Source organism: Stegastes partitus, unplaced genomic scaffold, assembly GCF_000690725.1.
Source record: "Stegastes partitus isolate 25-593 unplaced genomic scaffold, Stegastes_partitus-1.0.2 Scaffold758, whole genome shotgun sequence".
NCBI lineage: Eukaryota > Metazoa > Chordata > Actinopteri > Pomacentridae > Stegastes > Stegastes partitus.
In genome coordinates, this window is record NW_007578489.1 from 76,501 (window position 1) to 91,978 (window position 15,478).

A 15,478-nucleotide genomic window follows, 5' to 3' on the forward strand; every position below is an offset into this window, starting at 1 on the left:
ATTTTTTTTTATCAGTCTGTTGTTGCCGGTGCAGCGTTCTCTGCTGTAGTCTGCTGGGGAGGCAGCATCGGAGCCAGCGACACCAACAGACTGAACAACCTGATCAGAAAGGCTGGCTCCGTAATCGGCTGCAAACCGGACACCATGGAAGCGGTGGTGGAGATGAGGACTCTGAACAAGCTGTTATCTATTCTGGATAACCCTGACCACCCTCTCCACCCCCTTCTGGACAGGCAGCGGAGCTCCTTCTCAAACAGACTGATTCAGCTCCGCTGTCACAAGGACCGGTACAGGAAGTCTTTCCTGCCCAGAGCAGTAACCCTGTACAACACCTCGCCTCTGTCTGGCAGAGAACATTCTCAGCTCTCTGCTCTGTAACATGCTTTGTTTTTGCACTGTTTTTCAATTTGCACATTTTGTACAGTTAGTTTATTTATCTTTTTATTATTATTATTTTTATTTTTTTTTAAATTGTATTTAACTTTAGCCCTTTCTTGTTGTGATTTGGTGTTTTCTTTTTTTGCTACTGTATCAAAATAATTTCCCAGGTCTGGGATAAATAAAGTATTTCTATTCTATTCTATTCTATTCTATTCTATTCTATTCTATTGGATAGGCATAGACTTCCGAGCCTTCCACTCAGTGGCATATAGTTTCATTCTCAGGGTAAAACTCAAACACATTGGTGCTCAGCCAAGGACTTTTGAGTATCTCCACACCCGCTTGGTGCCTCTCACCCTGGGCAACTCCAGAAAAGGAGAGTCCAGAACCTTTGCTATGCTTGGAAGTGTGCTTAAGCATATCTAGCTATACCTCAACCCCTTTCACCGCACCTTCGGTTCCTTCCCCCAAGGAGTGGTGATGTTCCATGTCCCCAAAACCACTCAGGGGTCAGCACCCCTAGGAGCACACCCTTACCTGCCAACAGGCTTACAATGCACCCAACTACAATGCCTACCGTTGTGGATGGTGGCCCCATTGGGTGCTGGTTCTACGTAGCTTCTTCAGCTGTGCAATTTCTAACTTTATTCATTCGTACTGGAACAAAACTGTCTCCACTGTATGTTACTGAATTCATCTTTGCCACCGGACTCCCACAACGGATGGAACCAACAACCTTTGTATTTGGATTATGTGTTTTAATTTAATTACCCAGTTATTGACCTCTTCAAGTGGAACAAACAACATTATGAAATCAAAGTGTTGTTCATGTCTAACGAGACTTTTGAGTTGCTTGCTCTACATATTAAACTCCAAAGGACCACACATTCAGCTCTCTGAGGTGCTCTGACTTATTTTTGTTGTTTTTTTTTTTACAGAAATCCCAGTGGGTTGCTGCTTTACTTCGTTCTGCACCTGGGTGATTAAACAGCAGCTTAATGGAGCCTCAGGTGATTTCTGATGCTGAGTTTGGGCTGGGAGGAGGCCGTCGCAGGCTTTTGCTCTTCTCAGCACTGATGCCGAGGGAGTGTTTCGCAGCATTCTTTGTGCGTGCTTGAAATCACAGTGAGAGTGAGGTTTCTTTGTTTTTCTCTCCACTTCAGCACAGATTGTTTGTGTATTTCGTTCTCTCAAATTGTAGTGGGGGGAAAATTGCTTCAACTGCTTTCCAAGGAAACCATTTCATCAAAATCTTGACTCTATGTGCCACAAAGGCAACAGCCGAGAGAATAATAGACATGAGGATGCAGCAACATGCATGAATGCACAAGCATTCAATTATTGCTTTTCCTGTATTTGAATTCCTTATTGGAAATTTTAGCATGCTGAGCACCATTGTTCTGTTTCACACAGCCTCATCCTGCTCGCTGAGTAACTCGTGGGATCATACCACACAAGAGATTTTAAACCTGTATACAATCCAGTCATACGTCCCTGATTAAAGCGATTCAAGCTAAATATAATGTATACTGTGAAAGCAATGTTCGAAAGAGGAAAAACGACATTTCATTATGAGCCCATGTCGAGGTAATTACAGTCAGATGGCAGGAGTTCAGAGGCTAAAAAAGCAGTGAGACATTGTGAATATAAGTCCAGCCTTGAGCCAGCAGCAGAGAGACTAAACCCTTCTCAAAGTGCTGCTGTTCTGTGTGGTCATTTTGACAGGCTTTATATGGAAAATTGGGGATAAGAAGCTGGATTTAAGAAGAAATTTGTTTCAAAATTAGATTTGCAATTAAGGCACATTATATAGCAATAAATGCCATTACCCTGCCAATGTGCCAGAACCCCTAAGGGCAGATTATTCAAACGTACTCTTCACTCCCACGGAGCTTTATGCTGAATTCCAGTTCAGATCCCAAACTAAGACTCTAAGTAGCTCTTTGAGCTTTGAGCTAAATGCTAACGTCAGGATGATGTAAACATAGCAACTGTACATTTACCAGCAAACTGTTTCACCATCTTAATTTGGTGTAATTACATTTGTAATAATAATTAAGAATAAATTTAAAAAATAAATAAACTCCTAAACATTTTGAAAGAGTGGATTACATATTGCTAATTATAACCCTATAAAAATTGCATAACATACTACTTTACCAAACTATAATATATACTAAGGCTGAGACCCTACAGTGTTAATAAAAATGAAGAATAATCTAACATAATGGATTTGCAAATTCAACTAAAGAAAGTGGAGCTGAAACTGGAATTGCACATTAAAAAACAGCCTTCGGTTAACTGTGGTATAATGCATCAAATTATATTAGTTTAATACAAGAAGCAGTCTGACGATGACTGTCCTTATATTGTTCTAAAGAGGAATTGTACAGATGAACAGTGACACACTCACACAGTAAGTCTTTCCTGAACTACACCCTCCCCATTTCCACTGTCTGCAGTTCTGTTGTTTGTAGCTCAACCCAGACCTCCAGTTGCTTTCCTATACAGTTGGTGAACCAAAGACCTTCGACTGCAATGGCGTGTTTGGAATTGTGCATAAACAACACGGTAATTCAGGCACGTTTTGTGTGTCATATCTTTGTATTTAAAGCCTTTTGTGTGTCATTTTACAGGCTTTAAATAACATGAGAAATGATTAAGGTTGTGGTAAATACCAGAGTCAACAGTTGCAATGTGCAAAAAAAAAGAATGTGTGCTGGTACATTTAGCATGTTATGAGCATGACTTAGCCTGGTTTAAACACATCTTTTCTTGATACCAGGCTGAGCGTAAATAAAAACTTAGTTAAATTTAGGCCTGCAAGTGGGACTAGAAGAAAAGTCAGCAGAAGTTATTACAAATCATCCTTAGAGGAGATATGAATCACCAAACCCACCTCAACTGCAACCTATTATCAGTAAATACGAGGTGTGTCAGAAAAGTTCCTGGACTGGTGTCACAAAAGATTTCAAACCCAAACTACAAACTATGAGTTTTACCACTTGAAGTAATCGCTCTGGAGTATAGAACTGTGATCTCAGCTCTCTGCAGCCATTGAACTTTTTTTCCACATGCTTTTATATACACATCCTGTGTTTCATGTCGTCAAGCCATGAGCACAGAGAAACGAACAAACCGGAAGTTTCTGGTCCGGATGAGGAAAACTCCGTCAGAAGCACTGGGATTGATAAAGATGGACACGAGGATGTGGAAGACGACCCCAGGAGCAGAAGGCCTTCAACAAGCAGGACTGAGGCCAGTGTTGAGCTCATCAGGCAGATGGTGCTTGGTGGTCGTCAGTTGACAATTTGACTGATCGCAAATGAGCTGGGCATGAACCAGGACAATGTCTGGAAGATTATCACCGAAAATTTGGGCATGTGGAAAGTCTGCACAAAGATGGTGCCGAAACTACTGAACGATGACCAGAAGGATCGACGCATAGAGGTGTGTCCAGACATTCTCAAGCGCCTTGAAACCGAACCAGACTTGCTAGGGAGAGTCATCACCGATGATGAGTCATGGATCTTCGAGTACGACCTGGAGACCAAACGCCAGAGCCTTCAGTGGAAGAGTCCAACGTCACCAAGGCCAAAGAAAGCAAGACAGTCGAAGTCCAAAGTCAAGGTTATGTTGATCGCATTCTTCGGTGTGAGGGGCATCGTCCACTGCGAATTCTTGCAACAGGGCCAGACGATCAACCAGCACATCTACAAAGAGATCCTGTGGCAAGAGTTGTGGCAGGACAAGTTGTGGCTGCTTCACCATGACTGGCCTGCTCACTCTGAGCATCCGACAGTTTCTGGCTGAGAAGAACATCTCCATGCTGGAGCAACCTCCCTACTCACCCCACCTGGCTCCATGGGATTTTCTCCTCTTCCCCAAGCTCAAGGGGGTCATCAAGAGGACCCGTTTAGAAGACATGGACAACATCAAGATGGCTGTCACAACGGAGCTGTGGAGGATCCTGGAAGAATCCTTCCAGGAGTGCATGGCGGTGTGACAGAGAAGGCTGGAGAAGTGTGTTAGACTCCAGGGGGATTACTTCAAAGGGGAAAACTTGTAGTTTGTAGTTTGGATTTGAAATCTATCTTTTGTGACACCAGTCCTGGAACTTTTCTGACACAGCTTATATTTGATGTATTTGTTTTCACTCAGAATCATAAATGTTAACCTTATGATTGTGCCAAAGGAAAATTAGAGCATGAATCACCTTTGAACCATCCATGTTTGCTCAACATGTCATGACAATCCAGCTCAAAGTCATTTCAGTCAAAGTGATGAGCTGACCGACTGGAACAAATGATCAAATGTGTTTAAATACATACGTTTATCAATGCGACGGAATGATACAAACACAATGCATACAAAGATGAGTCACTCAGTATAAATGGTGATATTGCTTAGAATTATCTGATATTATGATGGTTATGGTTTGAATGTAGATGTCAGTGTGAAACGCTCCTCACAAGTGTTTTAAATGTCTGTACGCATGTCTTAGTGTTTCCACTCTGGCTGCATTAACAACAAAGTGATGAAAATGACAGCTGTTGGGTTCAATAAATGCAGTCAGGGTTTGTTTTTTGTTTTTCAAATCATACCTTTTATTTCTCTGATCCTATTGTTAAATTAGCACCTGCAGAGAAGCCTTTTCGTAGGTGGAGCCTGTGAGCTTAATTGGTTTAAATCAGAGGTGTGGAAGAATGAGAGCAGAGGAGGTCAGCGAGAGGCAGATCGATGAGAGGTCGTTAAGATCACGGTCAATAAAAGAGGAAAAAGCTGATTCCTCGCATTGATGTCTTTACGTCATCTGAACAACCTGAGGAAGCAGCCGGAGAGGGATTACGCAGTTGAAAGGAAGTGGCTGCGTTCTCTGGTGGGAAACACAGAATCTGTCTCCTCCCAAGATAAGGGAGAATACTGGTCTATTGATTCTTCCTGTGTGCTGTTCTGTGTGTCATGTTGCCATTTGACATGTAGATAGAAACAGACATTCAGCACAGCAATTAGGTCAAACAATCCTGATTGTAGAAACAGGCGGCTCTTAACTAATGTTGAATATAAATGCTGAAACCTTCCCTGAGCTTTGTCTCATTCCAGGTGTTTAAATGTGATTCGACCCATCAGAGGTAATGACAATAAAGATGGTACATTTGATAACCTTACACAACTTCTGAATACACCGACTACTGCAGCGATTCACCTGCACGTCCTCGCTCATGCTTCGTCTGGCAGCCTCCCTCTCTGCCCAGGATGGTTTTTAGGAACTGAGACATCCCTCCAGACTGCACACTAAGATTGATTTTTGGGTCACATTCAGGAGGACAGAGGAGGATGCTCAGAAAAAAGAAAAAAAAAATAAGGAATGCCCAAAACATTCAGCAGCACCAAGACTGAGAAGAGGCTGTCTGTTTCTTTGGCGGCAAGTGATGATTCCATAGCGGTCAGCTGCTGCTCTCTGACGATACGCTGCTTGCATTTTATCGACGCAAACCACTTCCCAGCAGCAGGAGCAACTCGATTGCCACTTTTGGCTTGTGATCAGACTGTTGCATCGAGGTAGTGTAAATGTATTTGTATTTTGTTTACTTCTGTCTTCACTGACAATGGCAGGAGAAGAGAAAGCCCTTCAAAGAAACTACTCTGGCCCTTTCTGTTGCTTAGTTACATGCTTGTGAAACATCTCATTGTTCATAAAAAAGTATTTTTTAAAAAAAAGGCCTGAACTGGCTGCATGTGTAACCTCTGCTGCTGTTGGTCAATAGGCGGCTTGAGGATCAATGAACAGGCCGGCAGTAATATGTAATCAGCGTGTACATTGGTCTCAGGAGAGGTTGTAATGTTTGCACAGATTCACGCCACAGCTTGCCTCCTGTGAGCCGCTCTGTGATGCTGCTAATTGGTGCAGCGACGAACGCGCCCTTCCTGCTTCACGCGTATGACTTCACGTATTACCGTTAATGCGTGCGCGGGGCGGAGGTTGACAGCCGTTGTCATGGGGACAGCTAATTCCAGGGCTTTGGGAGACGCTCCTTTGAGTGTCATTACTCCCAGTTCATTGTGCTGACACCATCTGCAGCACTACATCTCGCTGACATAGATCACAGTCTGCAAATGTTGCCTCTGTAGTTCTTAAATCACCATCACACACACACACACACACACACACACAGCTGTTTGTGTTTTTGTGGTTTTCTAAAATGAGTAATTTCTACGACAGGAACCATATGTTCTGTGTCACTAATCATGGAAATAGGCTTTTCTTATCCAGGAGCTAACTAACATTTACTTTTTGTTGATTGCAGATTAGATTTGCTCCCAAAAAAAAAAAAAAAGTGGCTTTACACATATATAGAGGGAGGAATCCTTCTGAAGGTTGCTGCAGGTTTGAGTGGAATAAATCAAGCATCTGTAGATGAAATACATTCAGAGTTACACAAATGATAAGCAAAAGCTTTCCATCTTCAAACACTGAACTGATTTACAGGATGGAGTTCCAACTTTTACTTTTGAATTGTTGTAACTGTTCATCATTTACTGCAAACTCCAGGACTTCATAGGTTATGATTAAATCTTAATTAAACTGTTAGAATTGCTTAATTGCTCTTTAAAGACCAACCAATATATGTATGTGTTTGTTTTTCTTTTCTTTTTTAAAAGTACAAAATCTAATTTTCTCTCTTTACATGTACAGAAACAGCTAAAAACAGAAATATGAAAAAAGACAGTTTGGTAATAACCTGATAATAACATAGTAATAAGCCTGTTTTAACAAAGTGATAAAACAGTAATAACAGTTCTAACAGGGGAAAAAAAAAGCTTTAAAACAACATGTACCTACTTGGGTACAGAATGGGTACTTGGGTACTTAATTTAAAATCTAAAATTCAAGAACAGAAACAAAAGGAATTTAAATAAACATTTAGCAGTCAATTTCTTAATTTTTTTCTGTCGTAACTAAACGAACATTTTCACTGAATACGTTATTAAAATCATTTGTGTTACTAATCAAAGTTCCCAGTTGGAAAAGTTGTGCGTCTGCTCAGTGCCGGTACGATACTGATCAGCTAACAGATGTGTTCCTCACTTTTTTGGAGAACAGACAAAAAACAGACCAACTTCCAGTCATCACCTGAAGCCACATCATAATTCAGCCACTTCTGGAGCTGAAGGTCTGCTCCAGCAATAACTGTACTAATATGGTTTTACAATCACAGCATCCATTGGCAAAGGTTTTCTATGAACATTAGGAGCAACACAATATTGGGAACCCTCCAGCAGTCTTCCCCTGAGAGATTTTTAACACTTTAGGCACAAATTTCTACCTTTTTCGCTTCAGTTTACGGTGGACGTTTTATTAATGCAAAGGAAAACACACACTTTAGGCACCATATGACAACTCAAAAGACAATAGATTACTACGGTGAGGCTCTCCAGTATCCCTGTACATGAAGTTTTCTCATTTACATGAAGCCCCTGCTGAGCAAACACACAAGCATGATTCACTCCTCTGTTCTCTTTTGTGTTTTTGTTTTTTTCTTTCTGAGAACTAACGTCTTTCAATGTGGCATCTTAATGTGATAAAGTGATCAATGAATTCATTTAATAGCTCACATGTGTTTCAGCAGGAACTCTGTGTTTTGTTTGAACTTTCTGCTCAATGGTGAAGTTGGCGCAATTGGTAGCACTGTTGCCTCGCAGCAAGAAGGTTGCCGATTCGCATCCCGGTGGGGGCACCGGGATCTTTCTGCGTGGAGTCTCCATGTTCTCCCCGTGCAGCGTGGGTTCTCTCCGGGTTCTCCGGTTTCCTCCCACACAGTCCAAAAACATGTTGAGGTTAATTGGTGATTCTAATGTGAGTGTGCTTGGCTGACATTCACACCCACTTCACTTTGTGTTGTGTGGAGGTGAGTGAAGTGCAGACATTGTGCTTCCTTTCCTCCTTATTTGATTGTTAGCACCGTCACCTTGCAGCTGGAAGAGCCCCGGTTCACGTCCCAGCTAGGTTCTGTCTGGGTTGTCCGGCTTCCCATAGTCCCACAGGTTCTCCCACAGTCCAAAAACATGTTGAGGTTAATTGGTGATTCTAAATTGTCCGTAGGTGTGAATGTGAGTGTGCTTGGTTGTCTGTCTCTAAGTGTAGCCCTGTGATAGACTGGTGACCTGTCCAGGGTCAGCTGGGATAGACTCCAGCCCCCCATGACCCTAGTGAGGATTAAGTGGTATATAGATAATGGATGGGTGGACAGAACATTTCAGGAATCATCTGATCGATGTCAGTGGAGCTGATTAAACAAACAAGAACACAACACACTGTTCCCATGACCGATGAAAACACTGATTACTTGTACTGGAGAACGAGACGATAACAAAGCCTCTAAAGAACACATTTAAAACTAAACTTGAGAAACATGACCTAATGGCTCACCACTTTTTTTTAAGAAAAAAGTGTCCTAATATCAGGCCTCCTACTCATTTTCCTTCTGGGTTTATTATCACGCTGCCTGCGTGCACACAGCAGCAGAGGAGGAGACTGTGTGTCTGCTGACTGAAACTACAACTCTGTGTGTGTGGCAGGAATAATTACAGTTACCATGAAAGATTCAGAGGCTGTTTGAGCTCATAATTCATATTCATATATATTCATATTTTGGGAATAAAAGAAGACAGTTATAGGTGGTTTTGAAAATAAAAGTCTTTTGTGTTTTTGTGGTGGAGGCGCAGACGAATGCAAATGTTCTCATATGTGATGTATCCCAGGTGTCTAAACACTCTAGAGACACATCTAGTGTTTGAATGCTGCTGTTGCATGACCTCATATTAAAGCTTAGGCTGACAGAACAGTGGCTTCATCCTACTGGACAAATATGATTGAATACACAGTTTATCCAGAGCATTCAACAGGTGAACTGTAGAATAACATCACGTACTCGTCTTGTGTTTTTCCATTGTTTTATTTTTCTAACTTACAGAGAAAAACCATCACACCCTATGTAGTAATAATAACACCCTGCAAGGCTCTACGTGGATCATCAGAAGGTGCTGTGCTAGCTTTTTGGCCTTCAGCAGGATTTTTATCTCTAAGAGTCACTTAGATTTGAAACAAAACTTCAGTTGGCTGAACGGTGTTAAACTTGTGAGCTAAAATAAAGAACAGTACGTGTCAGATGAGGCTTACCTCTGAGTGAAATTACTTCTACTTATTCATAAATTGCTATAAATGTCATTACTGTAAATCTCATCTGCAGTGCAAGGATGTAAATCTTGACAGGAGGATTAGCTAAGGGTCCGTTATGGCCTTTCAGCGCATACGTCACAGAACAATGGAAAGACTTTAATTGTAAGACATTTATTTTGTACTTGTGTCATGTTTAAGAGAACTCGGTCCGCAAAACGCGATACAAGGTTCGTGCAAAATCTGAGCCATTAAAGGTTTAATCTCTGAAATGTTCTTTCCACATAACATAAAAGTACAGTTGAGAGTTTGATGTTGCATCCAAACGTGTCTTCCTTGTGGAGCTGAGAGATGAGTTTTGTGTTGCCACCTTTGTGTCTCCGTTGATGAATTATTGACCTTCTCCACCGGTGTCTCTGCCCCGCATCGCAGAGCAGTAATAACCTGAAGCAACAATATTGCCAAAGCCATGAAGGGCCAGAATTGGAAGTAAATGAAAAGAAATAAATAAGAAAAATGAATTTAGAAAGATGAAAAGATTAATAAAAAAAAACCCCGTAAGCCTGAAAATGTTTTTCATCTCGGAGGTGCAACCTTCACAAACTCCAAAGGTTTAGTTTGTAGCTGATTGTAATTTCATGTTAGACACACTCTACTGTGGAAACTAAGTGTAATTTAATGGTAATGACTAAACTTTGAGATCCCGTCCTTCACAAAATCGACACACTGACAGGGATAGACACTAAAACGGTTCACAGTAGCTGTGCTAACTGCAGATAGCGGGCCTTGATTCTTCAGTGGAGGCGAGACGGACAGAGAGGCTGCTGTCAAAACCGGCAGCGCTGAGGGTATCACGCAGCACAGGGCTGCTCTGGCTGTCATTCCTCCCATGGCTGTCTGGACACATCAAGACAATTGGGCGCTGGAGCTCTGAAAACAGCCTTTGCCACTTGCCGATCCCTTCGCTTGCCTCCTGCTGTAGCTTCGAACCACATCCACTGGGTCGCTCAGAACAAGAAGAGTGCTGTTCATCCACGGTGTCGGCTCAGGCTTCCCTGATCCGCTGCAGTCCCACAGCTGTCAGCATGTCTCCATGATGTGGACTGTTTAAAGACAAGGACAATTAGGATTTCCCTAAAAGCACAGACCTGGCTGCACTTCTGCTTTGTTGTTAGTTTCAGAGGTGCACAAGGAAAGCAAAACTATACCTGCTGGACTTATTTCAAAGGTGAAATCCTGCATTTACATTTCATTAAAACTATTGGAAGCTTAATATACGGATATCCAGGCGCTGGTCTGTGGATGTTTTCTGGGCAACTGGCAGGAGACCACAGGGTAGATCCAGAGGAAATATGACAGAGGGTTAGTCAGGTCCTCTTCATGAGACTCACTTGGTTTGGGTGAGCAGCTCCATTAGAAAGACTGTCTGAAAACAGAGGCAGGTTACTGCATGTAGCCCAGCATGTTTGTGAACTAAGCAAAAGGGAAACACTGCGTTGCCACAGTGACTCCTGACAATGCAAAAACGAGGATGACTGTTGCTCTGAAGGTGAATAAATTCCAACGGGATTGTTCAGACTGAGGTTGCACTGCAAAATAAAACAATGAAAGTCTGTATCTGATTTAGGATCACATGTGAAAGTGGCCTAAAAACAAAAAAAGTCTCAAGAGAAATTAACCCTTTGCAGCATTTTGAGCTATAAAACAGACACACTGTGAGGACATTTTGGTCACTTTGTTCCCTTTCTTCAGCAAAATAGTCAATAAGAGACCTTTAATTTAAATCTCTGAGGTTCGACTGTGATGATGAAGACTGAGTCCTTATGTTGTTCACGTCGGCCGTACAATTACAGCACTAGCTGACTGAATGTGGGGATGTTTTTATTTTATTTTTATCAAGTTGAAAATGGATTAAGGGGTCGGTTCTCCAGAACTTACAAATAAAAAACATAAAACTATCAAACCTTTGTCCTTTGACCTTAACCCCTTTAAGACCTGAGTGCTTGTTTGATATGATTTTTTTTCTGATCAGATCAAATAGCAAAGAGAATAAAAAATTTTAAAAAAATTACAAGGAAAATAAAAATATATTTTAAAAACATATTTAAAAAAATTAAAAATAATATGATTAAAATTATGGATTAAGTGGTGTATAGATAATGGATGGATGGATATATAAAACAATGAATTACTGTGGTAATAAAACCCCAAAATGTGATGTCCACATATATGGACACCAGGTCTGAAGAATCAGATTCAGTTAAAGTATAAATACCAATATAATAAGTAACATGCAAGTACCTGGAAAACAGGACTGTGGTTTTTTTTGTTGTTGTTGTTTTTAAATCAGATGGCTGTGCTACACTAACACATACATGGAAAGTATGATACTATTTCTGTTAGTTTGCTCCATGTGTGAACAAATAACGATGGAAATGATTCTAGTCATTTCAGATCTCATCCCAGCTGAACACCAATAGGACATTTCAGACCGTCATGTTAGACAGAGCTCTCTACCGACATCATTAAAACGTGAAATGAGGGAATCTTTTCTTGGAAGATTGATGTTCATCCCTCCAGTTGAGTTCAGGAGCCTTGAAGCTGTTCTGGAGGCCTGTGGTGGACCAACATCTGACTTAGACACTATATCAGTTCATTTGTCATCTGCCTCGATGGAAGCACCCTGCTGTTAAGGGCAACAAATAAATAAACTTTTTTACCTAGAAAGGTTTGAAGCTGCCTGTTGATGAGCTCTCCTGAATCGACTCGCGACGCCCCTGCTGGTGTAACAACGGCACCATGTGGCAAAACACCAGCGACAGAAAAATAAGACAGATCCACAGTCTCCACACCACGGACTTGGTTAATGAGTCAGTAATGTGGTTTTCCTCTTCTCATTTCACACATCTGAGCACTCCGCCCACAGATACCGACTGAAATAGCTGCCATCTAATGGTCCTGAGAAAACAAACAACACATCGCATCCTGTTGTCTTCTGAGAGTCATTTCTCCCCAAACGGCAAACAGCGAACGCTATCTCGACTCTATTTGCACCAAAGAGGAACCATTGATGCAAAACAAAGCCATATTTACAATTCCAAATGCAGCGGCGCTGTAGATACGACTAAAGACCTTCATTTGGGTTTCATGTCCGTGAATCAGATCCGTTTAAAGTGCTGCGTTGGATCATCTTCACTTTATTTATGCTGGATTTGTTAACTGATCCTAACGCATTTGTAACAAAAACTGAGCATGAACAAATTCTTTATAGCAGGTCTGATCATTGTGCAGGTCTTCTTGGTGCAGTTCACTGTCCACTGTTGAGCGAATGACATTTCACCAGCATGTGGAACCGTACTGGCCACCAGCTGAATGCATGTGCAGCTGCAGCGTGAGCAGATGGAAACCTGAGGCCCTGCCGCCGACCGCCTGACATTTGACATCTGCCATCGTGCTCGAAGGCAGCTGTTGGTGACAAATGCTCTTTTGATTGAGAAATTTGTTGGCTTCATCCTGCACGGCATAAAACTCAAGATTACACACAAAGATCTTGAATCATTCGTCACCGTATTGGCAAAAAAAAAAGGAAGCAACACAAGTTCACAAAAGAGCATTTAGTTGTTGTGTTCTCCCCACAGCTGCTGGGTCGGACTGTCTGCTCCACTATATGTTGCGTTTGTCAGCTTATGCTTCAACAGACTTTCTCCCATTTGACTCCAGTGGAATAACGGCGCTACGAGAAACAATATCGTTGAAAAATGGATCGTTTTAAGTTGACATCGCTGATGAATGCAGTCATTTTTCAAGCAGCCACTGAGCATTTTGTTGCACCGTTGAATAGAGGATGAGGATAAAATAAAGATTTATAGGATCATAACAAAAAGAAATGATAGAAAAGTGATACCCCGAGCATAAACAGTGAAGCTACAGTGTTTGTGCGTGTCTATCTGCTAATGCAACAGCACGCAGTTCACATTCAATCTGTATTAAAAGTGACACAAAATGTGACTCGGTCCGACCTGGGAGGACTGCTCTGCTGGCTTTACCAGAAAAGGAAGCAGCTCCTACATTAGTTGAAGGTGTTTACTCTGGTGAGAGACCGCTTCTGCACCAAAAAATACAAATATTAACTGTGGCCACAAAGGAGGAGCAAGAAATAGGTCGTACTATACCGCTCATTTGTGAATTTAAATGACACTTGATCAACCTGTTTCCAAATCAGCATCACAGCACCAGCAGCACTTTTAAAGGCATTTATTGATGAAATACACACTTAGGTTTTGACAAAAGCTTCTGTAGTTTTGTACGTAAGAAATTCCAGCCTCACTCTAGACCCAAAACTCCTTGGAATTAAATGTGGCAATGGAAACCAGTTCATTACATGTGCAATAAATAACAATAATACAAAAGGAGGCAAGGAAAGGGACACCTGAATAAGTGCCTGTGTTAACCTGAAAACAAAACAAAACAACAAAAAGTCTGAGAAATTTGTTTGCAATAAACGGGGAGGGAGGAGGAGGAAAGCAAGAAAAAAAAAAAAGAGGGAGAGACGAGACTAAAATAAAAATCCAGTCGTTTGTATTTTGGGTGCATTAGTGTATGTTCTGAGATTTCCTGGTCACCCTCAGGACCAGAAGGCATTTAGTGACCTGAGGAACTGACTGGAAAAAAGGAAACAGTAAAAACAAAAGAATTAAAAATGGAGTTCTACACTGAAACCTGGAACCATCTGAGAACCGTATATTGCACATTTTCCTTGCAAATACAATAACCACATTGCCAGATTCACACTATGTCTTTTTTTTTCCTTTTTTTTTCCGTTTTTTTGCACTTGACCTAAAAACGCAACCTATGTGTTTGTTATACACAGACAGAGCATTGCGTCGACATTAACACACTTGGATTAATACAAAAAAAGAGGAGGGGAGGGGGGGATTCAATTGCAAAGTCATAATTTAAGCCATTTTCTGTATGAGACATGTCGATTCACCAAAAAAATAAAAAATAAAACAAAAGTTATAAGAGGAGAGCAAATCTTTCAAATAGTTCATAATAAAGAAACTGCTGCAGAAGTCACGTTTTCAGCATAAATAAATAACCGGACAGATTAATTGATGACATCTGCTATGGCTCATGGGAGCGTGAAGCTGTTAGATTTGGTAGCTGTTGACCAGTTTTCCCGCTTTATTTGGGAATTATGGAAAACCAGAAGGTTCAATCTAGCGCTCGCACACAAATGTCAAGAGGTGTCGTTTGCAACAAATGCGACTTTGAAAACAATCCATAACCGAACCAGTCGTTTGCTCTTCAAACTGCACCACCCATGGCGACACCATTCAGCACACCAGAGCCCATTTCAGAGCCTTTTGGAGCTGGCAGCCGCGCCGGCCAAACAATCGGGTTTTTTGGGGGTGTTTTCCTACCACGCTGCCGTTTCAGTAACCCTCGAGGTCTCCCCCTCCGTCGCACACAAAGCCTGCCTGTGAGATTACGAAGCTTTACAGAAGAACTCAGAAATGAGGGAGAACAAGTGAGCTGGGCAACAAAGAAAGCGAGCACACTCCCAGAGTGGACGCTTATTACAGTGAAGGAAACACACAAGAGCCATTTTAAGTTGCCAGGAATGATTCTGCTGCCAACAAGCTTGAAATAAAAGTTGAAATGGATGGCGCTGCCTTCAGAGAGCAAGCTTCTGAGACGTTTCCGAGCTCAGAAATCGTGCAAAGCGGCACAAATAAATTGTTTACTCGTCTTCACATCATGGCGGGAGGGTAAACTCCGACCCGCTCGTGCCGACAGCCGGCGTGAAGCCGCAGAACCACCTCCAATCAAAACTTCACACGTCTCCCCAGAGCTTCACTCGGATCCTCGCAGGAGATAACAAACAGGCTGACAGGAGATCAAGGTCAAAGCAGAGAA